The sequence below is a fragment of the Zootoca vivipara genome, chromosome 7 (assembly GCF_965207765.1).
Source record: "Zootoca vivipara chromosome 7, rZooViv2.hap1.1, whole genome shotgun sequence".
Classification (NCBI taxonomy): Eukaryota; Metazoa; Chordata; class Lepidosauria; order Squamata; family Lacertidae; genus Zootoca; species Zootoca vivipara.
Window position 1 is genome coordinate 63,095,913 of NC_142590.1, and position 27,305 is coordinate 63,123,217.

Genomic DNA, 27,305 nt, shown 5'->3' on the forward strand with positions numbered 1-27,305 from the left:
CAATTCCCATCATCCCTGACCACTGGTCCTGTTAGCTAGGGATCATGGGAGTTGTAGGCCAAAACATCTGGAGGGCCGCAGTTTGGGGATGCCTGCTTTAGCAGAATACCCAACGCATAGGGATGGCTAGGCATCCTGCCAGCCCTATCACCAGAACCAGAGCCTATCTGCAACCTTACAAGTTGTGACGATTTGCTACGCTGCAGGCGAAACCCAAATGGCACCAGCCAATCAGCCAAGTGGGGGAAATTCCTGCCATGCCCCTGTCCCAAGAACAGGCGATGCACAGGGCCGGCCCTACGGCCAGGCTGGGTGGCGCAGGGTGCCACGGCGCCGGCCTGCCAGGGGGGCACATCGCAGCTGTGCCCACCCCCGGCCGCTCTTCTGCGCAGAAGCGCCCTCGGCAGTAACACTGCGCGCTGAGCCTGCCCGCCCGCCATGCAGCAGCGCCCTCGGCAGCCGCGCTGCACCTGCCCGCCCGCCCGCCACGCTGGGAAACAGGGCGGGCGGGGCGCTGGAGGGATCCATCGCACCACGACGCCAGGGCGCCAGAGGTGCTTAAGACGGCCCTGGCGACGCATGATGGCATAGCAAGGTCATGTGCAAGCCCTAAATATAGGGAGAGGTGGGCGGGTGATCCGTTGCAGTGAGCCCAAAAGAGGAAGCTCAGGGACATGTGCATGGGCTTAAATAGAGGTCCCTCGATCGATTTGACTGGCGTCCCTCTGGCCCAATTGCTCCCAGGATTAAGGGACCTCCAATAGGGTGTTGTGGCCATCGAAATATTCCCACCCACAACACAGGGTCTGGTTGTCAGGTTATGGAGGACCCAATTTTCCAGAGAAAGATGGGGAGGTTGGTGTTCTCTGGTGGGGATCTCTAAGCCTCCATTTTCACTTGGCACTCACATTGATGGGGAGACTCTCCTGGCACCTTCATTACATTTATTTAGAGGCCGGGCAAAAACACTCCTCTTTCTCCCAGACCTTTAGCTAATTAAACAATCTGTGGCCTTTTAAACTTTGTGTGGGGAGTTACTGTTTTTGTTTGTGTCTATGGTGTACATTTTTGTGTTTTTATATTGTAAAATGCCCTGTGATCCTCGGGTAAAGGGTGGTATAGAAATTTAACAAATAATAAAAAACAACTGTACTAGTAATTCAGTACCTGTTGAAATACAGTTCCTTTTCCTGCTGCAGAGGTGAGAAGCAAAGGTAGGGTGATCAGAAGCAATTAATAATAATAATAACCCAGCCATTCTTGACAGCCATATGTCAAGAATGCTTTGATGGTGTTTCCTGCTTGGCAGGGGGTTGGACTGGATGGCCCTTGTGGTCTCTTCCAACTCTATGATTCTATGATTCTAACAATGAATAAAGAAAATAAAGGCAAATTCAAATAGCATTAACCATAAAAATCTGGGGGGAAATATCTAAAATAAACAAAAGTATTCATTAAGCATCTGGCTCCCTACCAGACTCATTCTATGAGGTTTTTCCTTCCATCCCCAGACCTTCATTACCAGTGTGAAAGACAGGAGTTCTCACCACTTCACCAAACTAAAATTCCCAAGGTTTTCTTGGGAGAAGTGACAACAGCAAATGTTATAAGAAACTGACACAGGTTTGTGGTCTAGCCTTGACCTTTAAGGATCAGGATAGGCAGCCCATTCCATAGTGAACCACTAATGCGATCCAACCCGCCGTTCATATACCAGTGACATTTGACAGGAGGATAATCATTTGCGGAGGGAAAACACCCACCCACCATGATTTCTTCATTAGAAAGTTGGAACCGGTAATCTCATCTGAAGAATTTATTTGTGGGCTGCATTAAAAGAACTGTTAAATTTTTAAAAAGCATTTTCTGTGTTTTTACCCTTTAGCTAGGTTCCCCTACTGCCAGATTAAACTCTTCCTCGCTCCAAGTTCTTAATTATAGAGTAAACACATTTCGTTTTATTACTAGACATAATTGAAAAAAGGAAAGGAAAGAAGTCTAGTGAAGAAATACTTTGGAAAGGATACAGCAGACAGGAACATATCGAGCTAAGAGAGAGCACATGTAGGAAATAAAAAGGCAAGCACAAAGTGTTGCCAACTAACGCAAAATTAAAAGGCCAGGCCTGCTCTTATGCTCTTAACAGTAGCTTGATCTGCAGACATCTGTAGGTGAAGCTTTTCGCAGCATGTGATAAACATTATTTTTTAATGCCTGCACTTGTAACCAAGCTTCTGCTAAATACGCAGCTACAATTGCAGTCAAAAATGCTGCTGGTAATGCTATTTCAAATAATTTTCTGGGGGGGACACTTTTATTTGCAAGTTGGTAAACCTATTATGCTTCCTTCCTCATTAAATATCTTTAAAAATGTAAAATTTGCAAGAAAAAGAAAAAAGGAAGAAGAGAAGGGAAGAGAAGGGAAGGGAAGGGAAGGGAAGGGAAGGGAGACAAGCATAAATTAGTCCTCAATGCCTGGGTCATATTTACATGTCTTCTTCTAGGTGATTTTGTTTCTATAGATACACTTATTGCTTTCATTATTATTTATTTATTACATATTTATCTACTGCTGTATCGTAGAACTATATCACAGCGCTTTACCACAATATAAGAACATAAAGTCATACCAAAAAAGCATAGAAAATTAAAACAAGTTAAAAGCAAAAGAATTAAAAACAATCAGCAGTAGACCATTGTAAGTAATGCACTCTCAATTTCCTGCATTGGCCTGGCATAATAAAAAAGTTTTCAGAAGTTGGCACAGAAGGTTAAACTTGGATCTGACTCAGGATACAGATATGAGAAAATGGGTGTGAGATTTGAATTTAAAGAATAACTGAAGCAATGGAACTAGATTTGGGACAACTTCTATTCGAATATAATTTCTGCAGACCTAAAAAACCTACGGTACTTTAAATAGTATTTAACACATTCTAAATTGAATTTAATATATAAGTTAGGATTGGCTAAATGTTGGAGATGTGGATTAAATAAAAGAGATTGCATACATATCTTCTGGCATTGTACTCAAATAGAAATATTCTGGAAATCCATTCAGGATAATATCTCTGATATGTTAGGATATCAAATACTCTTGGAACCTAAAATATTTCTGCTTGGTTATCTAGAGGATGTTATTCTGGAAAACGATCAAGTGTTATAGCTGCTGCTAAGATTATAATAGCTAAAAACTGGGACAAAAGCATATCTCCTACTATATTTGAATGGACTGAGAAATTTATTCCATAGTAATTATGATTAAACTAATGTATTATAAAAGAATACATATAACCCAGCATAACAGGTTTATGGGGGGAATGGGTGGGGGGTTTTTTTGGTAAAGTTTCGGAACAGATTCAGTGATAATGTCCAACCTTATGCTGCTTTCAACCGTATTTTTATGCTCTTTATCTTTGGTTTATTTTGCATATATATATATATATATATATATATATATATATATATATATATATATATATATATTAAGTTGGCACAGAAGGCGTCTGCTGAATCTCTGTTGACAGGGTGTTCCACAGGATTGGGCCAACGACACTAAAGGGTTAGGCACTTGTAAACACACAAATTATTTCGTATTCAAGCCATCTCTTTATTTGTGGAGCCATAACCTTTAAGTTTAATTTGTTAGATGGATCAAATCCAGCGCAGTCTGTAAACAATTTTTCCATTTTTGTGGTAGACCACAATGCTGGCTTGCTGTCACAATGTAACCACATAAGAAAGTAACTCATTTTGAGTTTTTCTTTTTAGGGGTGCGAAGTGTTAGCTCAGTGACATGTGTATCTGGACCTTGGAGATTTGTAATTTGGCAATGGATAATTTGGCACCTTTTCATTGGCTTCTTTCCACCAAGATCTGTAGATGAAGAAAATAATGAGAAACGACGATTAAGAGAAACTGAGGAACTCAATGAGTAGCAAATTGCCACAGTCCCTTGAATCACCTACATATCTTGAAAAATATATAGACAGACAGACAGACAGACAGACAGACAGACACACACACACACACACACACACAGTTTGACAATTGGATTGTGTCACAAAGTCTGCTTTTCTTTGCATCTCTTTTAGAGTGGAAAGCGTGGAGGTTCTCTTCAAAGGTTTTGCACAAAACATTCTAATCAGAGGCAGACTATGTACTCGTGTGTGTGTGTGTGTGTGTGTGTGTGTGTGTGTGTGTGTGTGTAAAAATACACTCATTTAATTGCTAATAGAGGTGGGAGACCATCTTATGGCAATGTCTGCAAAAAAGGGAAAACAAAAGCAGCTCCATAAAATGCAAATGCCTGAATTTAAAAGAGTAACCTACTGGGTTGCATTCCATTGATTGCAAACATGACTGAAAACTGCACAAATTTCCAAGCCCAAATGCTTAAAAAAGAAAAGAAAAAAGTAACCTTACTTAAATGGAAAGCCTTCATCAGCCTGTTTTGGAATATTTGCCTGCACTCAACATTAATTTAAAAAGCTTCCAGAGGTCCCAAAGGTTTTCCCCTCTAATTATTTTTATCCTGTCTGTGAGAAAGATTGTGAGCACTCTCTGATGTGATATTTATTTACTACACTTGAAAAACTTTGTTTGCTATGCAGGATTGCTAACGTTTGAAGTCACAGAAAATACATGGGGTGGGGGGATGATTGGGATTTACCACATTCTGCCCACAGGGATTATGGTCCACATAGGGTTTGGCTATCCTTTCCTGGCATTTTCTATTCCCAGCCTTCCACAAGAGCAGGCACGCTGCTTGATTTCCACTTTAACATGATTGTACTTAATCTTTGGAACTCATTCCCACAAGAGGCAGCTATGGCCACCAACCTGGATGGGTTTAAAAGAGGATTGTATAAATTGGACAAATTCCTGGAGCATAAGGGCTACTAGCCACAACGGCTATGCTCTTTCCTCACGGTTGGAGACTGTAGGTCAGGCAAACTTGGCCCTCCAGATGTTTTGAGACTACAACTCCCATCATCCGTAGCTAACAGGACCAGTGGTGAGGGATGATGGGAAATGTAGTCTCAAAACATCTGGAGGGCTGAGTTTGCCAATGCCTGCTGTAGGTTTCTGAATACCAGTTGCTGGAAACCACAGGAGAGCAGATTCTTGGGCTTGGGTCTTGCTTGCAGGTTTCCCATAGGCACCTGACTGACCACTGTGAAAACAAGATGGTGGACTAAATGGGCCTTGTCCTGATCCAGCAAGCTCTTCTTAGGTCAGGCATCCCCAAACTACAGCCCTCCAGATGTTTTAGACTACAATTCCCATCATCCCTGACCACTGGTCCTCTTAGCTAGGGATCATGGGAGTTGTAGGCCAAAGCATCTGGAGGGCCGCAGTTTGGGGGTGCCTGTCTTAGGTTCTTGTTGTGAGTAGTAGTAGTAATAATAATATATTATTTATACCCCACCCATCTGGTTGGGTTTCCCCAGCCACTCTGGGCAGCTCCCAATGGAATATTAAAAAGATGATAAAACATCAAACATTAAAAACTTCCAGAAAAACACGGCTGCCTTCAGATGTCTTTTAAAAGGAAGATAGTTGCTTATTTCCTTGACATCTGCTGGGAGGGCATTCCACAGGGCAAGCGCCACTACCGCGAAGGCCCTCTGCCTGGTTCCCTGTAACCTCACTTCTCACAGTGAAGGAACCGCCAGAAGGCCCCCGGCACTGGACCTCAGTGTCCGGGCAGAACAATGGGGGTGGAGACGCTCCTTCAGGTATACTGGACCGAGGCCATTTAGGGCTTTAAAAGTCAGCACCAACACTTTGAATTGTGCTCAGAAACGTACTGGGAGCCAATGCAGGTGTTTCAGGACTGGTGTTATATGGTCTCAGCATCCGCTCCCAGTCACCAGTCTAGCTGCCACATTCTGGATTAGTTGTAGTTCCTGGGTCACCTTTAAAGGTAGCCCCACGTAGAGCGCATTGTAGTAGTCCAAGCGGGAGATAACTAGAGCATGCACCACTCTGGCGAGACAGTCTGTAGGACTGTAGGAGCCAGGGAGAGGTTAGCGACAGGAGCCCTTTCCAGAGGTCACCCTGGTGGCAGCTTCTTGGTCACATCACCCCTCATTGCATATTATAGAGAGAAGCTCCTCATATTACCAACAGGCTCAAAGAATATATGAACAACCTGGAGATGGTTCAGTTTAAACATGATGCTTGAGAACAGCCTCAGATACGACAATGCTTATATTTATATATGTTTATGTACACTGGCAAAGAAATCTTTATGTCCTTTGCACAGTTCATAGGAAGCATATACGCCACAGACTAAGCAGATAACGGTGAGAAACAACGTGGGTTAAACATACTGCCTAAAACAGCATGCTAAAATCACAGAGCCATGTAAACTTTCTCAAAAGATGTCAAGAACTATTTGCAATTTTCCCCTCTAAATTTCTGGCTGCACAGCACCATCTAGAGGCAAGGGAAGATTTGGCAATTTTATAACATCTGCAGATACTCAATTTATGGGGAGGGGGGGAGGGAGGGAGCTCATCCCCACTTTGCTTGTCCCATGCCTAGAAAGCATGGGTCTGTGTGGTGTTTCATTCATCCCACTGCCTTTCCCAGGAAAAAACCCACTGTTTACCACTGAATCCAAACAAACTACAATATGTTTGTTCCAATGCAGCACTAAACCTCAGGTTTTCCCAGGGGTGCATGGGGAGACAAGCAGAAGTGTGGATAAGCCCACACACCCACACACACACGTTAATATTATTTATGTTATAATTCCTATTTATGGGCTCTGGAAATGTGCGTTACTGAAATGATAGCACTTGAGGCAAACAGACAGAAGACTCCCATGCAAGTCCGTTTTTTTTCAGGCTGTTTGCTTTAGTCCCTCAGCCCTTATGGTTCATATCTATTCATCTATTAACATCCATTCTTACTGTATAAACAAAAGCCTCACTACAAAAGAGGTGTATCAGCAACTTCCTTTCACCTGCGCTCTCAGTGTAAACCTGTAGTTTGCTTAGCAATAGAAGGGAGCTGAAGTGCAGGAGATGCTCTCAAAATTGTACCAAATGCATTTGCCCTTGACAAGTTTGAATATGTCTTTGACAGGCAACTCCGATCCTATTTTCCTGTGAAGATGGATTTGTCATGCCTGCATGATAAATCGCTAGGCAGAGTGAGGCGGCTGCCCAGGCAGCCTGTGTTAAGTGGCAAATACCGTAATAAAAGTGAAGTGTTGGAAAACAGACCTATGTGCTTATTGTGTTGCCTGTACTATACCTCCAAAGCAAGCTTGATGCTATCCCACTGCCAGTTTTGAATCATAGAATTGTAGAGTTGGAAAAGACCACAAAGGCCATCTAGTCTAATGCAGGAATCTCAGCTAAAGCATCCATGACAGATAGCCATCCAACCTCTGCTTAAAAACTTCCAAAGGAGGAGAGTCCACAACCTTAGGGAGTCCATTCCAATGTCAAACAGCTCCTACCATTAGAAAGTTCTTCCTGATGTTTAGTCAGATCTCCTTTCTTGTAACTTGAAGCCATTGATTCAGGTCCTACCCTCTGGAGCAGGAGAAAACAAGCTTGCTCCATGTGACAGCCCTTGAGATACTTGAACATGGATATCAAATCTCCCTTCAATCTCTTTTCCAGGCTAAACATACTCAATTTCCTCCACTGTTCTGGCTTTGTTTCCAGAGCCTTGATTGTCTTGGTTGCCTTCCTCTGCACATGCTCCAGCTTGTCAACATCCTTCTTAAATTGTGGTGCCCAGAACTTGACACAGTACTCCTGATGTGGTCTGGCCAAGGCAGAATAGAGTGGTACTATTACTTTCCTTGATTGGGACACTATACATCTTTTGATGCAGCCTAGAATAGCATTAGCTTTTTTGGTGCTACATCACACTGTTGATTCATGTTAAGCTTTTGGTTCACCAAGACCCCTAGATTCTTTCCCCATGTACGGTACTGCTGGCAATTCAGGTGTCTTTCATCTTTTATATGTGCAGCTGGTTCTTCCTGCCTAAGTGTATAACCTTACATTTGTCCCTATTCAAATTCATTTTGTTTAGTTCTGGCCCATTTCTTCAATCTGTTAAAGTTATCTTGATTTCTGTTTCTGTCTTCTGTGATTGGCTATCCTTCTCAGTTTGGTGTCATTTGTTGCAAACTTGATGAGCATCCCAATTCCTCCATCCAAATTGTTTATAAAGACATCGAACAACAACAAGCCCAGGACAGAACGCTGCAGCACCTCACTTGTCATCCCCGCCCCCCAGATGATGAGGATCCATTATTCATTATTTGGGTTCAGTCAGCCAACCAGCTACAAATCCACCTAACAGTTACCTCCTCCAGCCTAGATTTTACCAGCTTCTTGGTCCTACATGCACCGAGAAAGCCGGATTGTGAAGCATGATTACTTTTAAATGTGATTATGTTCGCTATGATCAAAATGCGGGACACATATATTTTAAATAAATAATATTTGGCTGGCACCTATGGAGACAAAAAGCGGCTTCAGGGAGACAATTTTTGGGACTGTGGCTGAGACACAGTTTTAATTGTCTTCTCACCCACCTCCCCTATGACCCTGAGATTGCTGAGGTGTCCTCTAAGCTGTTATATACACACAAACACTTAACATCGTGTCTAGTTTAGCTCTTATCTTCTGTCCACAGCATGTTTCTTGATGTAAATTTGATGTAACTGTTCTTGATGTAAATTCCTGTGCACAGTTTTGTAGAAGTAAGTGCCACTGAGTTCAATGATATATTTTGCAGTTACACCCAGGATTTCAAGCCTAGAAGTTTGACACAAATGTTCCAACCTGTGCTGTCAGTTACAAGGCAGAAGCAGTTGCTTGAGGGGGGCAATATTACCTGTCATATAGGAATTTTTGGAATGTAACGTCTAAATATAGTTTGGGGCTTGTTATTTCAATGGATGTGTGTTAAACTTCATGGATTTCAAAGAAAGCTTGATTTTGCAAGGAATGTCAGAGTTGTACATCTTCTGCCCAGATATCAGTTTACCCTGACTATTGTTAAAAAGGGAGGTGTGATATTCTTTTTTATGAGGTTGCATTGAAGCCAACTCCAAACCTGAAGCACACAAATACCAAGGTCTTTTTACTGCACTAGACCAATCCTTTTTTCTAAAAAAAATTTAAAAAAGCAAAAAGCAGCAAACTGGGAGAATCAGTTTCTTGCATCTGTGTTTTTCACTTGACAATGGAAGTCCATTTAATTAGGCCCTTCCCGTACCCACCCAAAGTTATACTTGCTTCCTGAGCAGTATCACAGGAGTTGTAAATGCTGCAGGGTATTATAATTGGCAAACTCCAATTTGGGGGATCAGGCCCACTGATGCCTGAAGTCCAGAGCACAAGCCTGGATTGGTCAATGTGAATATCAAGCAGGGCCAGCTGGAGCACCTGACATCACTTACAGCTCCTGAAGTTTAAAGGCTTTATTCATTCAGGAACTATTTGTGTGTGTGGAGATATGAGAGAGAGAGAGAGAGAGAGAGAGAGAGAGAGAGAGAGAGAGAGAGAGAGAAAGAAAGAAAGAAAGAAAGAAAGAAAGAAAGAAAGAAAGAAAGAAAGAAAGAAAGAAAGAATATGAATGAATGAATAACAGACATACTGCCTGGAGAGAATAACAAACAAAATGGCTCATCTTTTAGTGGTGGAGTTAACATGGACAAAGCAAAGACTACAAGCGAGGACTGGCTAAATTGCTAGACCAACAAGTGTCCTTGTATCATTTAACTAGAAGTTCGGGTGAGGGACGTGTATTTGCTTTTCTCCAACACTGCCCCATTCCAACGCTGCTCCAACATTCCTTGGCTCAGATTATAAAGCAGCAGCAGCGGGAGAGCAGGAGGCCACCATTTTGACTCTCCCACAGTGCCCCTGAATGTCACTGCCAATAAATTGTGGGGACATAAAAAGGGCAGGTGGCTCACAGGTGCCTATTCAAGATGGCAACAGAATGGCAATTCCATGAGAGGAGGGCCGAAGGCTGGAGGGGGCTTTGTCAGGGAGGTAGAGCCAATCAATAACATTTTGCCAGGGCTCCTTTAACAAATAGCTCCAGCCTTGGCATCAAAGAAGGGGAGGACTCATGTGGAGTGGGCGGTGTGAATGGCAGACTTCCTGCTATGTCTGCCTGGAAGCCTGGGTGGAAAATATAATTTCCCTTTTCTCTTTTCACAGGCAGTACTGATCTCTTGCCTAAGGCATGAGGAGCCAATGATGACTTGAGTGCTAAACTTGGATGTGAAAGCCAGCTTCGAATCCTGTGACACCTCCTGCTGGCCTTTGGTACCCACCCCCCTTCTTCCTGCAACGTCAGGAAGAGAAGGACCCTGTTATATATTATCACTGTGAAATGTACACTTTGAGATGTCTCTGCTAAAGCCCTGGTTGTTGTCTCCCATCAACAGCTATCCTGCCTGATCGTGACATGCTGCAATAGTAACACCCTGCCATCTGGCAACAATAGGAGCCATCTATTAATAGATTTACAAAGTGCAAAAATGCATTTTAAAAGCTCTTTGTTTTAATTTAAAATGGCCAGAGAGAATCCTGTGAAATCATTGCCACAGAGCACGTTCTGGTTTGCATTCAGCATTTTTGATGACATGGTTCTTATGGTTCTATCTAGACATTTAAATTTTTGTTAGTCTACATTACGAACATTCTTCTGAAATACAAATACATGGAGTGGAAGCTGGAGCAATTCAAAACTGCTCTTTGATTAAAAGGTTCCTGAGAACACAAAGAGGAGGCTCTTCTTTCAAAAATTGTGATTTAATTGATATATGTTATGCGAGTGTGTACTTTTCTATTATAAATCACCCTGTGATCCTTTGTTGAAGGGTGGCATAGAAATTACTAAACAATAACAATGAATGATTTAAATAAATAAAATATATATGCATAGGATAAGTTTGAGCTGGAAATTCCAAGGACAACATTTTACTGTAACAATCATCATATTAGGTTACGCTAAGCAAACCACTATTATTTTTTCTATAGAGGTGATTTCATTGACTTAAGTACCTTACAGGCCAATTGTAAGACTTACTAAGATAATGTACATGATGCACCTTGAACTCTCAAAATGTGCTATTTAGGTGCTAAGAGTAATTTATTACTACTTTTTCTATTATAATTTGGCAGCTGCATCAACGTGCATGTTTTGCATATTGCTAATTTTATTATTTTTTATATTACATTCTAATATAGGTTCTAACTTAGGTTCTAAGTTGGAACCCACTCGTTATTTTTTATTTATCTATTTCTTTTAAAACCAATATTGTTAAATAAAATTAGAAACTGAATTTTCAATGTTTTCATGATGTTTTGATTTAATTGTTGAATCTTCAGAGATATATAGGTTATGTGCATAAGTGTTTGTGTGTATGTGCCCCATTGCCTAAATGATATTTTCTTTTAGAGGTATGTGCCCCAATAAGTTACCTTTCTACAACTTGGCCAAAGGTATGCTGTTGTTTTGGCACTGTATCATCAAAGCAAGCAGCTCTAGGTCCAAGGTGTTCACATAACACTGCGTCAAGGATTTTGAAGTGTAAGGTCATGAAAAGAATATCTTGAGGGACATCCATCTTACAGCCCATTTCTATCAAATTGTTCCTGAAAGAAAGAAAAAAGAACAGACCAATGTGGATGTAGAACAGAACAAATATTCCTAAGAACAGGTTAGCACCATAGAGTTACCTAGCTGGTTGCCTGTTGGTAGATTGATTGATTGTTGTTGTTGTTGTTCAGTCATTTAGTCGTGTCCGACTCTTGGTGGACCAGAACACTCCTGTCTTCCACTGCCTCCCACAGTTTCGTCAGACTCATGTTGGTGGCTTCGAGAACACTGTCCAACCATCTTGTCCTCTGTCGTCCCCTTCTCCTTGTGCCCTCCATCTTTCCCAACATCAGGGTCTTTTCCAGGGAGTCTTCTCTTCTCATGAGGTGGCCAAAGTATTGGAGCCTCAGCTTCAGGAGATAGATTGATACATAACACTAAGTCATAGTTTAGTACTGCATGGACTTGAATGAGTCTGAGTGAAGCAGTGAGGAGTTCAGAAGTATTTTGTTTCACTCATATTACTGGCCAAGCAGTCATGTTTGAACCCCAGATCAAACTCTGGTTAGTTTAACAAGCTACCATTATAGCTATAGTTTGAAGCTGGCTTGCTATGAAACTTAACAGAATGTTTTTTTAAAACCAAGATCCCTTGTTCAAATGTAACACTAAACTGGGCTGCAGTAAAACTCTGCTGAAGTCCTCCTCCTGGGTGGATGGGAAGAGGAGAACACACCTAGCAGGAAAGAAGCAGGGGGCCATAGAAGCCCAACACTTCACACAGGTTCATTCAAGGTCACTCAAATAGTTCTAAGAAATGGTTTTAGGGTTACGTGTGAATGTGGCCAATGCAGCATATTACTGGGAAAAGAACCCAAAGAGTTTTGTTGTAAAAGTGTTAATGACTAACACTTTTAGGATGGCATCAGCTTTTGTGGATTAGAGTCCACTGCACAGCAACAATACCAAGTTACTGTTCCCGATTACAGTTTCTATCAAAGGATCTGTCCCCTATCAAAACTCAAAAGAGTCGAATTTCAGTGGTAAAATGTTATTTGGTCATGTTTAGATTGCATTAGGTTGCATAGTGCTTTAAAATTAGTTTTCAGTTGCAGGGCACACTAACTAATTTTGGTTTTTATAGGGAGTGAGTCTTGCGAGTTTTAAATCAATTGTTTGAATCACCCTTGGCTCTGTGATCAGGAACCAAATGAAAACTGTATGCTTTATTACCTAGATAGGAGAAGGAAATGCTTTCTATTATTTATATCATATTACATTATTGTGGAGTGACCTATTAAATGGTAAGTCCATTTGTTTAAACTAAGAGCAATGCATCCTGTGCTTATTTCTGACCTTTTCTGGACATGTTGCACTAACACAGAGGTTTTATACATTTAATGTTATTATATTACAGGTCACTGTGGTTGTGTTGTTTTTGTCCACAGAAACAGTATTTAAATGTTGAAAGTAAAATAAACCTGACTATCCCAAAGGTAATAATGGCACTTTTGTTCATTATTGTCATTTATCAAGCTGAGCTACGTTGCTGATGTCTGGTAATAACTACTAAAAGCAATAGCATAACAGTATCAAACTCTTTCAAAGAAACCCAAAACGTCCCCCAACAAATATATAAAGAGTTCATTAAAATAAGAAAAGAAAGTGGGTTTTTCCCCCCAATCACTTTCTACTAATTTCCAGGCAGCTAACAATAAACACAGCATTGTGCCTAAACATGAAATTCCCACCTCATAAATTTCCTATGGCAGCTATTGGGAAATAGCACCAACAGTTTTTATTTCTTTGACTTTCGCAGTATTTAATTGCCTTGGGGGCACACAAAATGCCTTTTTAAGAGCATTAACCTCCACATAAATTACATTGGCTTTGCTCAAGCATGTTTGGGCCTAACTTCAGTGCAGCAAGAGGCATTTCAATGGAGAAAATAAGTGGTTAGTGCAATGCTATACCAATTACTCAGAAGTAATCCTATTGAGACGCGATGGGACTTCTGAGAAGGCATGTATTGCGCTGTTAATTGACTCTGTGGCTGCTGCCTGATGGATGAGTCGGTTCATTAACTTGAAATACATTCACGTTATCAGAATCGCTGGACAAGATTCTACTAACAGACTCTACTAGTGGAAACCCACATGAAGGCTTCTGTTAGTGCAGTGGGGTGGGGTGGGGTGGATTTCCCCTCTTCTCCCCCATGCCCCCTCACTCCCACCCCAATTGGCCCTGGGAGTGGGTAGGACAACTCCCAGAGAATTATATAGGGGGAAGATTGTTCCCCCAGGCAAGCAAAAATGTTTGCTCAGATGGAGCAATCTCCTCATTGCTACATTGAATTCCTTCCACACTGTTTCCTCATTGTCAACCTATTAATCAGGAGCCAATTTTTTTATCTACAAACTATTGCTCAAATTATTATAATTATTAATTGCTTCCCCCCCAAAAAGGTGAACTCAAAGGTGAACCTTTTTGAGTCCTCTGGGGTCTCATCTAACTAACACTTCGTTGGCTACTGCCCATACCATCAGATCTGTTGATTCTCCCCTCTCCAAGATTTGAGAGAAGTTCAGGGAAGCTGCTATAAAGTTTAGTATTTTTTGAGGGAGAGGAGGGAGAGAGGGAGAATCAGCTTATTTACAAATTGGATAGGAGAGTCTATTGGAAGCAAGCAGACTCCTCAAAACAGGCTGCAAAAGTACTGATCCCGAACCAGTTGCCCAAAGCAGCTACTCCTGTAGTTCTACAAGCTGCTTCCTGTTAGCTAGATTCACAGTACTGTCTGTTTCCAAATTCAGAAACTGCCAACTCTTTTATTTCCCACTGCCCTGAAGATCACTGGTATCAGATCCCACTGTTTCAGATCCTGCTGCTTCTCATTTGGAAGAAGATATCCAACCTGACTATTGGCAAGCAACCAGTTGGACAAAAAGTAGTTTCACCTGGCCTATCTGGAACAATTTGCTCTGAACAGCAAGCTGGCTAATCTAAATAACTGAACAAATACTGTACCGACTATACAAATGTAATAAATAATAATGAATAAATAAAAATACCTGTACCACACAATATAGTTGCCATTAGTTAAATATGATCCTCATTAAGAGTAAGTCTCTGAAATTTAGAATATTCTGTTTCATAGCAAAAATGAGCCGTGTATAATATTCAAACTCAGTATGCATGCATCTATGGGACATTATCTCAGTCTTATAAAAATCTGCTGATTGTTAAAATTTCTAATGAAGTGATTTACTAAAATCTAAAATGTCAGATTAACCTTGGAGTCAGCCAGGTTTTCCCCACCCTGAAATTAACAAGGCCAAGTATTTTGGACATAACTTTCATGGATACTCCCAGAGTCTATCCAAGCCAAGAAATGAGTGTCTGTTTTTGCAATATTTTTAGTGTGCCTTATTATAAATATGTTCTTCGTTGGACTGAATCCATCATGCCTCAAATTAGTTGTACACACAGAACTTTTTGAGAATTTCCATGGTGCCAAAGGACAATGGGTCACATTAAAAGAAACTTGCTCCTTCAATATCTCTCAAATATATCCACCCTCTTTTCCAAACTTGGCAGGTGTCAAGAATTTGGGATTTGAAATAACCACATTTGTAATTGTTCAGAAGGCAGGGTTTTTTTAAGGTCCATAATGTTCAGCTACATTATGAATCAAGCTGTATCTCCTCTCCAAAGTTCTCCTCTAGCTTGAAATGTAAAACAGGATATTGGGGGAGGGAGTTTGGGGGGGGGGAAGCAGCCACAGCTGAAATGTAGAGCATAAGCCAAAGGTTCCAAGTTCAACCCCCAGCATCTTCAGGTAAGGCTGGGAAAGACGCCAGCCTGAAACCTTGAAGAGTCACTGCCAGTCAGTGTAAACAACACTGAAGTAGATAGACTGTTAGTCTGACACCCTCCTGAGTGTTCATGAGATTCTGCTCATATTGTGCAGCCAGCATTTGGACGAAGTGTTCCAACACTGATAGATTGCCTCCTCTTGCAGCAAAACTCTCAACATCTTGCAGCAAAACTCTCAAGCATTTTTATTCAGTAAATATCTTCTCTGTTTGGGTCAATTATTTAAATTTACTGTAATTTTGTTTCTTGCAAACTTTCTGTGTGGGTGTTGTCTCTCACCCTTTTGTTTCCAGGTGTCTTTGTTTTTTGGGGGTGGGGGTGGGATTGATTTTCCCATCATCCTTTTCTCTTCTGTGTCTTTTTTATATTGCCTCTGTTTATTGGACACCAAATAATATCACTTGTCTTAATTTCTTTTATACCTACCCTGATAATCCAATAATAAGTCATTGCCAGATAAACTCTTTTTATGATATACAGGATCCCTATGCATAGCTTTTCAATTACGTTTCACTGAATTTCAACATATTGGCTCATGACTATGTCTCCCCCCCCCCCCTCAGTATACAGCCTCTTACAATCATACAAAGTCAGACTCGGTTCACCCATTTATTCTTTTCACTCATTCTCTGACCATTTTCATGCCACAGACACTTTGTCCTAGAACTTTTTGGAAAAATTGAAAATCAAAGGTGTTATATAAAAATAGTAGAACTATATTGGAGTAAAGACCTTCTCTCTCCCTTTTCAAGGTCTCTCTGAGTTAGAAGTGTAGTTTGGCAGGCAAATTGTTGATTCTGTATTGTAGCCTGTTCCATTGTACAGAGCAGGTGTTTTTCTTGCTCTAATCAAGCCTTTTTTCTTTCTCCATTAGAGCAATTTCCTGTTTTGTTTTCTGCAACTTGATGCAACCCTCACAATGCAAAAATAAATAAATAAAATAAAAATCATTTTATTACCATTTGTTTAAGATTTGCCTTTCCTAAGCTTCTCAAAATGTTCCTGAAACATCAGGCAGGAATGTATCTTCCCACTCAAAAATCCCTGGTTCTCATGTGTCTCCTCCTTTTGATTTAAAATATGCCATTGATGGTGGAACTAAACCTTTTGACAAAACATTTTATCCCATTTCCTTCACCGTAATATGGCTAATTCTGTATAGTTTAGCACTATTTGCAGCAAAATAGGTCTACAAAAACAGCAAGATTTTAACACAAGGCTAGGAATCAAGTGTATGATGATGACCACTAGTTTAGCTTGATTCATAATGATAGAGTGGTCTAAGTATTGCTGCATCCAACACCCTGTTGCTTACACCATCTGAAGTGGAAGACAGGATGGAGGCCAAACCCTTCTTTCTGTTGCACTAGTCTGGATGACGGCCAATGCCATAAAGTGATGGCAGTGGGGCTAGTTCAGGATCCAGTGGGTCCCAAGCCAACTCAGCCCCTCCCCATCCCTGGAATGCCCCATTGTGCAGCTTTCCGTGGGCTACTGCCGCCAAGAATCTAGCTGTGGTTCCATGCCAGAGGAGAGATGCTGGTGTTGCTCAACAGGCAGCCTCTAGTTGATCTATTTTGGGATGGTTGGATGGGAAACCCTAGAAAGGTGAAACAGAGGTTTGGATTGCAGCTTTAGACAAATAATGAAGGATTGGTCTAACATTGTCTATTAGCCATGATTGCATCTACTGGAATCCCATGCTCAGAGGCAGACACCATACACCTAAATTGTTTTTTAACACAAAATTCATGTAAATAACCAATTGGTTTCTTTTGATTCTGGCCCTCTGTTGATCACAGACCTTAGGCATAGCGCCCGTCACCAATCCTTCTGTGGCAGCAAAGAACTTAGAACATTCTTGGGGATTTAAAGCCAGTTAAATCCCTGTACTCAGGACTAAGCTTAAAACATACAATTGACCTCAGATCAGCTAACGACCTTAAATCCAATTGTTTCACGTTGAAAGGTCTGTGAAGTTGCAAGGTGTGTCACTGCTCAATCCTAAAGTGAGAATCAAGACATATTTGTAAATGAAAGTTAGAATCTGAACTCATTTCTAAATCAAACTGATTCCAACCTTGAGTTTGAAAAATCCAGAGTAAAATACTACTCAACTATTTAAATTAAAAGTGAAATGTTTTTCATCTTGTAACTTAAGTTGCTGCCTGGATCTGAAGCAATACCTCTACAAATGGGGACCAGATGCTCTCCAGTGGTGGGTCAATTTCTATGAGAAGGATCCAGGAGCTTAACTGGTACATGGCTTGGGACAATTTGGCACAAGGAGCAGATGGGGAATGATATGACCGTTTCCCGCAAGAGATGCCCACTAAATGAGGCTTTGGTAGAAAAATAATTCCTTTCAAGCCCAAAGGTTTACAGTTTACACCAACATTCCATTCTGTAGCCGTTTCCCAGAAATGGGTTTAAATGCTCTTTTTCATTTGAGCTCCTATTCCCCTGTTTGGAATTCCATTTGGAAAGTATACACATGCCGCTGGTAGTAGCTCTCATGACAACATTCTTATCAATTCATCTTATGTAGCTCATCATTCTTCAAATACTTTGTCTCTTAACTTAATAAAGACAGGAAGCAAATCGTTCCAACTCTCTACTTTGAGTCATGCATTTCGGTATTCGTTTATGCACCCACGGAGATAAAAATATAGCATGGTTTTGTTTTAAAAAAATAAAAATGAAGAAGAATATGTCCTTCCCAAGTATCCTTATTGTCCCTTGTCAATGTCTTAAAACAAACAAACAAAACTATGATCCAGAGCAGACACCAGGCGTCAACATTGGGGGGCATTTGCTGTGACACATACCCCAGCAGGGAGCAGCAGTACTTAGGACAGAGGTAGTCAACACTGGGTCCTCCATATTTTTTGGACTACAGATCTCATCATCCTTGACAATTGGCCATCCTGATGGGAGTTGGTGGTGCCCAACAATACCCGGAGAGCATTCCAATCTGCTGGCCTTGCACTCTCTCCTTCCTGCTGTTGCTGCCTGCTTTTCACCTACGTCTGTAAGTGAGTGAGCAGTGAAAAGAATGAAGATGTGCAGTTGTCTCCACACACCTTGTCCAATCCTTCTGGGAAGTGGTGTGGATCTGGCTTAGAAAGAGAGAATGAAATGGGCACTCATAACACAAGCAAGGAGGGTAAGATAGACATACTCAGGAAAGGAGAGGGACATACAGTACATTGGGAGCATCTTGTATGAGCATCTCCCATGGAACCAGCAGTATTGTAGCTACTTTGTTCCATTTTTTAAAAGTGTACCGTCCCAACTCTAAGCTGCCAAGGCTAAATAGAACTGAATTCTGCCCTGTGTCTCTTGTCAATGATTCCCGGCCCCTTACTCTTGAATGCTCCAAATTATTTCTGTTCACTTTGCTTGTAGAAAATTATTTATTTACATTGAAATAGTATTATTGTTCTGCTGCAGTGAAATTTCCTCACCAGGTTACCAGCCGTGAAGATGTTCAAGTTTATCTCGGTCCATGTACAGCTTCTTATAAGTGCTCCTGTGCATTTTATTATGATCTTTGTTTATGTTAAAAATCTATGGCATGGAGATTTCTGATCCCCGCCCCCTTATACCAACCCTACAGTCTCTAATTATTTGCAGCCAAGTTTAATGTGAAAAACAAATGTGCACTTCTATCTAGAATTTGTTACCTAGCATTCTTATGGCTGGTTTTTTTTAAAAAATATATATAAATAGCAAGCTATATTGTATTCTGAATTTGGGGTGTATCAGAAATATCCTCTAACGAAAGTTGGTTTTCTCATCTTTTGGTGGTGGAATATCCCTGGAAATCTGGAGAACTGGCTGAATTTATGCAGTGCTGCATATTTTGATGTACGTGTTAACAATAACTCCTAAATGGATGTTATTTGAAGCATCTTGGTCTGATTATCAGTGATGAGTGGCTGTTTGTTTCAAAACGACTCGCAAAGAGTTGTGGACTCCAGCAGGACTGACACCTATAAGCTGTGCAAAGAGCACCAGCTGATTTGTGGGGAAACTCTGTGAAGGCATTTCTGTTTGGGGGCTGATCTCAAACAAATTCTTCCACCAGCTATTAAATGGGAGCTGCATGCTTGTTAAAGGTCATGAAAGCTTCCTGCCTCCTTCCTTCATGAATGGAAACCTCTCTCTCCCTTTCAGTTCAATGTACGCATTGTTTGGACTGTGATAGCTCAGCCCAAACAACTTTTTTAGTGGAAGTGGGGTATTGTTTGCCCGAGACATTTGTCTTGAATACGTCTATCTGCCTGGCATAATCCTAGAATTTTCAAACAGTTCCTTTTTGCTCTTTTCCAGATGTAAAGTGGCATGCAACCCGGATCTACTGAAGCTTGAAATTTAAACCCAAAGTCTTTCCTGCTCTTTCGTCTTATCAACTGAGAAACCAGCCATACCCTGTGACTGATTGACTGAATGTGCTTGTATCACCAAGTTGAAGAAGAAGAAGAAGAAGAGTTTGGATTTGATATCCCGCTTTATCACTACCCCAAGGAGTCTCAAAGCGGCTAACATTCTCCTTTCCCTTCCTCCCCCACAACAAACACTCTGTGAGGTGAGTGGGGCTGAGAGACTTCAGAGAAGGGTGACTAGCCCAAGGTCACCCAGCAGCTGCATGTGGAGGAGCGGGGACGCGAACCTGGTCCCCCAGATTACGACTCTACCTCTCTTAACCACTACACCACACTGGCTCTCTTTTTGTATACCACACTGCCCTTTTTGTATAGAGCAGCATCCAAATCCTTATACTTAAGCTTTTAAAAGTCTTGTTTTCAAACTTTTCTAGAAATTGACAAATTAAAAAGAGACAAGTCACCCATCTAGATGGCATCGACAATTTAAGAGTTATCAAAGAAGGCAAATGTGAAACTGCTGATCTAAGAAAAATGTGTAATTTGTCTCCGAGATCAGCCTTTCTACCTTACTTTCTATCTTTTTGTCTTACTTATCCACCCTATTTCCACACCTCTCATCCACCTCCTTAACCCTTCCCTACTTTGCCCCAGTACCCCTTGATGAGATGCTATCCTTATCTAATGCCTCCACATGCCCCCTTTTAATCTAATCTCACATATTTTCAGTCCTAAATTTTAGGTGTTCTCTCAACTTTAAAGGGAGGTCACCATGGCATTCGCATTCGCCACATCCAATCTGCTAGAATTAAAGGCAGAGTAATGGGATGGACAAACAGTAATTCTCCTACTGCTGACAGGATTGGAGAGTCAATGATTCAGAAAGAAGGGACCCGATAGGATGATAAATAGGTGATGAAAGCTTCTACCATCTGGGATTCATTTATGCACCATATCCTCATACAAAGTGCAGAACCGCATAATAGCAGCTATGTTAGACAGTGGTTTTTAAGAGGACTGACTAAACAAGAGTTTTGCAAACATCCAGCTATTCTATCTTCTAAAACAAAACCAGAGCAACAATCCCATTTCATTCAGTGATCTCTCTTATGAAAGGCATGAATGTTCACATCAAAGTTACTTGTCATTGTCATCTCTAGTGTATGAAGGTAGTTGTATAAAAGACACAATACACAGGGGACATCTCTTGTTCTTACCCAACAATTTCAATGTGATGAGTTGAGTGGCCAAACATCAGTTAGTAGCACTTCTTTGCATCCAGAAGATCTCTGGCATCTGGGAAGATGGATTGACTATTAAACCACTCTGAGAATTGTAGCTCTGTGAGGAAAAAGCAGGTCTCCTAACCCTTAACAACATCAACAACATCATCAACAACAAATTATTATTATTATTATTATTATTATTATTATTATTATTATTATACCCTGCCCATCTGGCTGGGTTTCCCCAGCCACTCTGGGCAGTTTCCAACAAAATATTAAAAATACAATAAAACATCAAACATTAAAAACTTCCCTAAAAGGGCTGCCTTCAGATGTCTTTTAAAAGCCAGATAATTGTTTATTTCCTTGACATCTGATGGGAGGGCATTCCACAGGGTGGGCGCCACTACTGAGAAGGCGCTCAGTCTGGTTTCCTGCAGCTTTACTTCTCACAGTGAGGGAACTACCAGAAGGCCCTCGGTGCTGGACCTCAGAGTCCGGCCTGAACGATGGGGGTGGAGACGCTCTTTCAGGTATACTGGGCCGAGGCCGTTTAGGGCTTTAAAGGTCAGCACCAACACTTTGAATTGTGCTTGGAAACGTACTGGGAGCCAATGTAGGTCTTTCAGGACTGGTGTTACGTGGTCTCAGCGGCCACTCCCAAACTGCACACTTAACAAACTACAGCTCCCTGATTTTTTTGAGGAAACCATAACTGTGAAAAGTAGTATCATAATGCTTTAAAGGTAAGGTGTGAATATGGCCAGTGATTGTGTGGAGGAGTCTTCCCCATTTGAGAGTTCAAGGTTGTTTGAGTCTGTGCCCATTTTGACATACAGCACAATGCTGCCCCTAGAACTCTCTTCCCTGTGCCCTTCCTACAGAGGTTTCTGTCATATTTATTTTCGCTTTTAAAATCAAGCACCCTAGCTCCCCAATCTCAGCTCAGAGGCTTCAAGCATTGGCACATAAATGTCTCTGGCATATGTGTTTTCCCGTATACCCACTACAACCCTTTAGTAAAATTCTTAGCACTATGGGGATCTAGAAATATATAACATATAGCCATATTGACAGCTAAGGGCGCACATATACCATCTGTGTCCGCCCTTTTGGCAGGGAGATGTGAGCGGTGATGAGTTTTGGATACACATTTGCACTGTGTCCTCTAACTGGCTAACCACATTTGAGGTATAAAATGTGCTTTGCTTGGCCTGTGTAACTGAGAAGTATCTTCTCCAAAAATGGGAGTTAGTTTGATTGTACATGCCTGCTATCTATTACAAATGTAACCATTTCCTGCTCCTTGTGCTGAAGGACGACAGCTAAAAGGCCTGAAGTTAACAATAAAAGGCTTTTTGGACTGGCTACATATTGAGATTTTTTCGTAATCTCCTCTGTTGTTAACCAGTTGAGTGTTTAATCAATTCTACAAGACTCAGCCTTTTTGCTTTCTTTCTCATTTCAGAAAGGATTTACAGTGTTTAGTGTCTCAGCTATAGATATGTTAATGTGATTACCAAGTATTCCCTTTAATTCTTACTTATTCTATGCCTCTTATATGAAACTTTGCAGACTAACCAACTGTTAATAGTATGTTGCTTCCAATAAAATCTGAAGAAATTTGGCTGCAACGCTTTGCCAAGCTGGTACATATACAGCTCCATTTTACCATATTAGGTCAAAGATAAAAGAATGATAACTACACAACTGCATGGCCTAGTTTTTTCTACTCATAGGTCATGCATCGTGTAGAATATCCCCTGTGGGGATAAATGTTCTTACTTCAATTTATGGGATTTTGATCATGCTTTTCAAAGTATATCTTCATCAGCTCAGCCTTGTTCAGTGAACAACCTTAGTGGCTCACTAAGAGGGCGCTGAACAGGATGGTAGACATAAGCTTTCACTTCCTATTTGGGGCATGTGTACGATGCAGAAAAATATATTTGATGTATGCTATTCTAAACATCCATTTCAAAAGTTACCAGAAATGCTCCGACAGTGCATTTTCAGACTTTTATTCACTGATGGAGGAAATAGGAGGGGGGGGGATACAAGTTTTTAGAGTGAACCATATTTTTAAGACGATGGTGTGCATATTCTTGACAGCTTTTGAGAGACAAAACAGAACCGATATATCTGCTTTTACTATAACAGATGGGGACATTTTCCTATTTTGCTGATGTCATATTGAAAGGGAGGGGAGCAAAGGCAAGGATGAAATTATTTCACTGCCTTTGTAGATTTGGCCCCTTTGACAGAAACAGATAAAACAAATAATCCCCGTTTTTTAATTTCACATTTTATTTCCTTAGCACTTAGATAATGTCTCATTTACTTTGAGCCAGAAGTGCATTAGCATCCTTGTTCGTGGATCTGCTAAGGCAGGGCTAGACTTGAAGTCACCCATGCCTTGATAAAATAAGCAACACACCAACACCTTACATCTGGGGAAAAGAAGGGAGGAACTGCAAGGCTGAAAGGAAAAACCCTTTGGAAAAATTAGCACTAAATTGAAATGGAGGGCTCTGCTTGACAAATACTTTCATCCCCTGCAAAATGAGCTCCCTCTTTTTCGATCTTTGCTGCTCTACTTGGTAAAAAGGTATAAATCTGCTCACGGTGGGGCAGGTGTTGGGAGGATGTGACAATGTGTCCCGATTGCCAAGGCAACTAGGCCATTACACTTTCACATTGGAATGTGCATACAGACATGCAGCTCCCTGAAATGCATGCAGTTCAGAGAAAGATTGTTCACCTACACCCAGAGAACCTACGACAGCAGAATCACTGCACACCATGCCCACAACTTCCATTCTCCAGAGCTGGTCCAGTAAGCTACCATGGTCAATAGTTTTTTGTTTTAAACACACCCACTGAGAGATCCAGCAGAACTAGCAGGTTCACACATTTTCACTCTACCATCCTAAACTGTCTCCTGGAACAGGTCAACCAACCATCAAGGTAACCAAAACTGCTTCAGTCCCAATCCCTGGCCTAAACCCAGAGTTCAGAATCACTCTAGATCAGGCATCCCCAAACTGCGGCCCTCCAGATGTTTTGGCCTACAACTCCCATGATGCCTAGCTAAGAGGACCAGTGGTCAGGGATGATGGGAATTGTAGTCCAAAACACCTAGAGGGCTGAAGTTTGGGGATGCCTGCTCTAGATAATCTGTTTCCTCTAAGAATGCACAAAGCTTGCCCAAGAAGATATTAGTAGCTGTGTGGTAGATCTAATATTCTTCCAGATCTGGGAAGGTTCTCTTCCAAGAAAACAAGGTATTCAACACCCCCTGGATAGGCCTAATCAAGAGTAAAGACTACATGTGGTTAGAGAGTTTGATTCAAGCATCTTCTCGTCCACTTCCTCAGACAGTGACAATTGAAAATAACCCCACAAAATCTAACTAGGTGGTGCTCTAGGTGTCTCAATTGTGGCATCAGGCTCAGAGCCGATACCTGCAAATTCCCCTTCAAAATGCTTTATGAATTCACCACAGCAGGTGACCAAGGGTTCTATTCCACTTCTCCCCAAGCCAGACCCCACAACAAGCTCTTCATCACTCAGAGCAACTCCAGCAGAGTCCTAGAGGATGCTATGGAGGAGACTTTGCCTCTCTCACTATTGCATGGCAGACATGAGGAGGTATGATGAAGAGCCCTTACATGAGCTCAGTCACATTCATTTAACAACTTACTTGTACTCTAGTCATTGGCTGGCCTGTTTCAGTGACTACAAATCTTCTGGAAACAGTTCTATGGCTTTCATGGCAGCCATGAGGTCCAAGCAGGTCCACTTAAGGCGGTCTGCACATGGATATTGAAATTCTCCAGCAAGTGACATGCAGATTCTGTTGATCACCACAATTGGACTCAGTTTGTGTGGGGTGGTTTTGAACTGTTTGACTTATTTATTTACACTATTTCTATACATATTTTGTGTGTGTGTGTGTGTGTGTGTGTGTGTAGACACATCTATAGAAAACTAAAGCAACAGCATACAACTTAAACAACAAATTTAAAAATATGCAGTTAACATAGGAAAAACTGTACATTAACACAAAATTACTACTGAATATACTATAAACCAACAAAAATGATCTCACCTTTGGACACACCCTCAGCCTCCTGGCTTTCACCAAGGGTTGAAACACACTCCCAGCACACCTGCAAAATCCTTACAAAGAGAAGGGTTGATGCTGACATCATCCTGGTCTCTCACTTTAGGCTTGCTTCTTATGGGCAGGCACTAAGGTGGATGGAGCTTCCTCAGGCTGCCTCCAGCTGTGTCCCATTAAGCAGTCAGCTGCATTCTCTACATCCACTTCCAGGTACAGCAGGTTTGGTGAGTTTCCCAGGGAGTCCCAAGGGAGGGGGAAAGGCATCCCTCCATTCTCAGTTCTTTCTCCACCCTCTTCCCCTTTCTTCTCCAGCTGCCTTATTTAATTTCTCTTTTTTATAGAATGGTGGGTTGGTGTTTTTTTTTATACTATTACAGATAAATATGCCATGGCCAAGTTTTAAATCCTAAATTTAAATCCTTTCAGGGGTTCCTGTATTCCTCCCATCTCTTAATGCTAAACAAAAGCCAAGAAAGAATGTGTGTGTGTGTGTGTGTGTGTGTGTGTGTGTGTGTGTGTGTGTGTGTAGCTATTTGAATAGTTCATGCCTTAACACATCTTCCAGTTGTGTCATTTGGCAGAAACCTGGACTGGTTTAAAAAAAGAATTTTTATTAAAGGAAGGGACGGAAGGAATAGACTGAACATCTTTAAAGGTGTTTTTTAAAAGTTTTTGAAAAACTCTATAAAAGACTGTTGAATGAGAGGTGCATCTGCATCTATAGCACCTAAGAGTAACAGAGGGTTGTGCCCAACGATGTCTTTGTGCAAGCAGAACAACTTCTGCTCTTTCCTGCCATCTCTTTCCCTCTCCGAAAAAACCCGCTGTCCAAAGTACAGTAGTATACAATCTAAGCAATAAATATGGATCTAAACTGTGCGGGGCATGGGGGGACAAGAATGTACAATTAAATGGTAGACTCCCAGTTAGGATAGCGAAATTAATGCTAATGATTGATTGCATGTACTATACTGCGTATATTTTACAATCATGGTTAATCTGCATGTAGTTATGCTTTACAGCAGGCATCCCCAAACTGCGGCCTTCCAGATGTTTTGGCCTACAACTCCCATGATCCCTAGCCAACAGGACCAGTGGTCGGGGAAGATGGGAATTGTAGTCCAAAACATCTGGAGGGCCGAAGTTTGGGGATGCCTGCTTTACAGGGTTGAGAGACTGGGCCAGGTTGTTATCTCCCCCAATTTCCACGGGGGCAAGTTTAACGTGATGTCACCTGATGTCATCATCATGTCAGGTGACCTGATTTTGCCTGCATTGTTTGAAAGCAAACCTTGTATAGCACTCTGCAAGCACTCTGGATCTTCTGGAATGCTATGCATGGGGCTTCTCAAAACCCAGCCAAATCAGCTGATTACTGGAGCTTGTGCAGCCACATACACTGGGCTTTGCAGATGCTGATTGATGGTTCCTGCACACCTCCTTTGGACTCAGCTGTGCCCTTATCTGCTCAGCACATGACATCAGGTGCTTGTGGCTTGGCCAAAGTGGTAATGCCTGCTTAGGCTGGAAGACCTGCTTAGGCTCACATTCTGGAGGTTCCTCATCTCTGCCACAGTAGGGTTGTTGTTTCTCTGAAAGCACTGCTGAATATTTTGGTAGTGGGATCAAAAGGGTGGTGTGGTGGGTGGGGGGGAGTACTTTCAGGCCCTAATGAAATACTTGCCTGTGTAGCGCATTCATCCGTCAGATTACAACACATTGATTAGATTCTGCATTGTTAGTTATAAACCAGCAGGTGGCATTAAAAATGTCCTGAATCCAGTTCTGCAACTTTTCTGTGCTGGACAGTGGACATTTTGTTGTTGCTGCTGCTATCCTATGAATTTGAGTATGGCAGTCCATGGAATATGAAAAAGATGCCTTTTTAAGCCTATGAATCTCATGGCTAGAGTGGAATCGGTATTAAACTATAGATGCTGTTTTCATGATTCCGGCAGCTTCATAGAGGCAGAAATGATTCTTAACATAACTTGGCCCTGGGTTTTTCTCTCTCATTTTAGCTCTATTCAGAAAGTATTTTCTCAATGGAATTCAGATCGCAATCACAAAGAAGCCATGGACTTCTTGCTT

At 41.4% G+C, this 27,305-nt stretch overlaps 1 long non-coding RNA gene across 3 annotated transcripts; it reads right to left on the reverse strand.

Annotated features, from left to right (window-relative positions):
• Positions 1-3,496: 3,496 nt before the first annotated feature.
• Positions 3,497-25,678, reverse strand: LOC148685108 (uncharacterized). 3 transcript variants are annotated; one of them, XR_015951127.1, is made up of 5 exons: positions 25,200-25,678; positions 21,080-21,158; positions 11,739-12,008; positions 11,481-11,654; positions 3,497-3,876 (listed from the first exon to the last, which is right to left on the reverse strand). It is a non-coding gene; the product is annotated as an uncharacterized LOC148685108 (long non-coding RNA). The 3 variants fall into 3 exon arrangements; XR_015951126.1 differs by having other exon boundaries at positions 21,080-21,203; positions 25,200-25,668; XR_015951128.1 differs by lacking the exon at positions 3,497-3,876 and adding an exon at positions 7,660-7,791 and having other exon boundaries at positions 21,080-21,203; positions 25,200-25,669.
• Between the last annotated feature and the right edge of the window lie 1,627 nt (positions 25,679-27,305).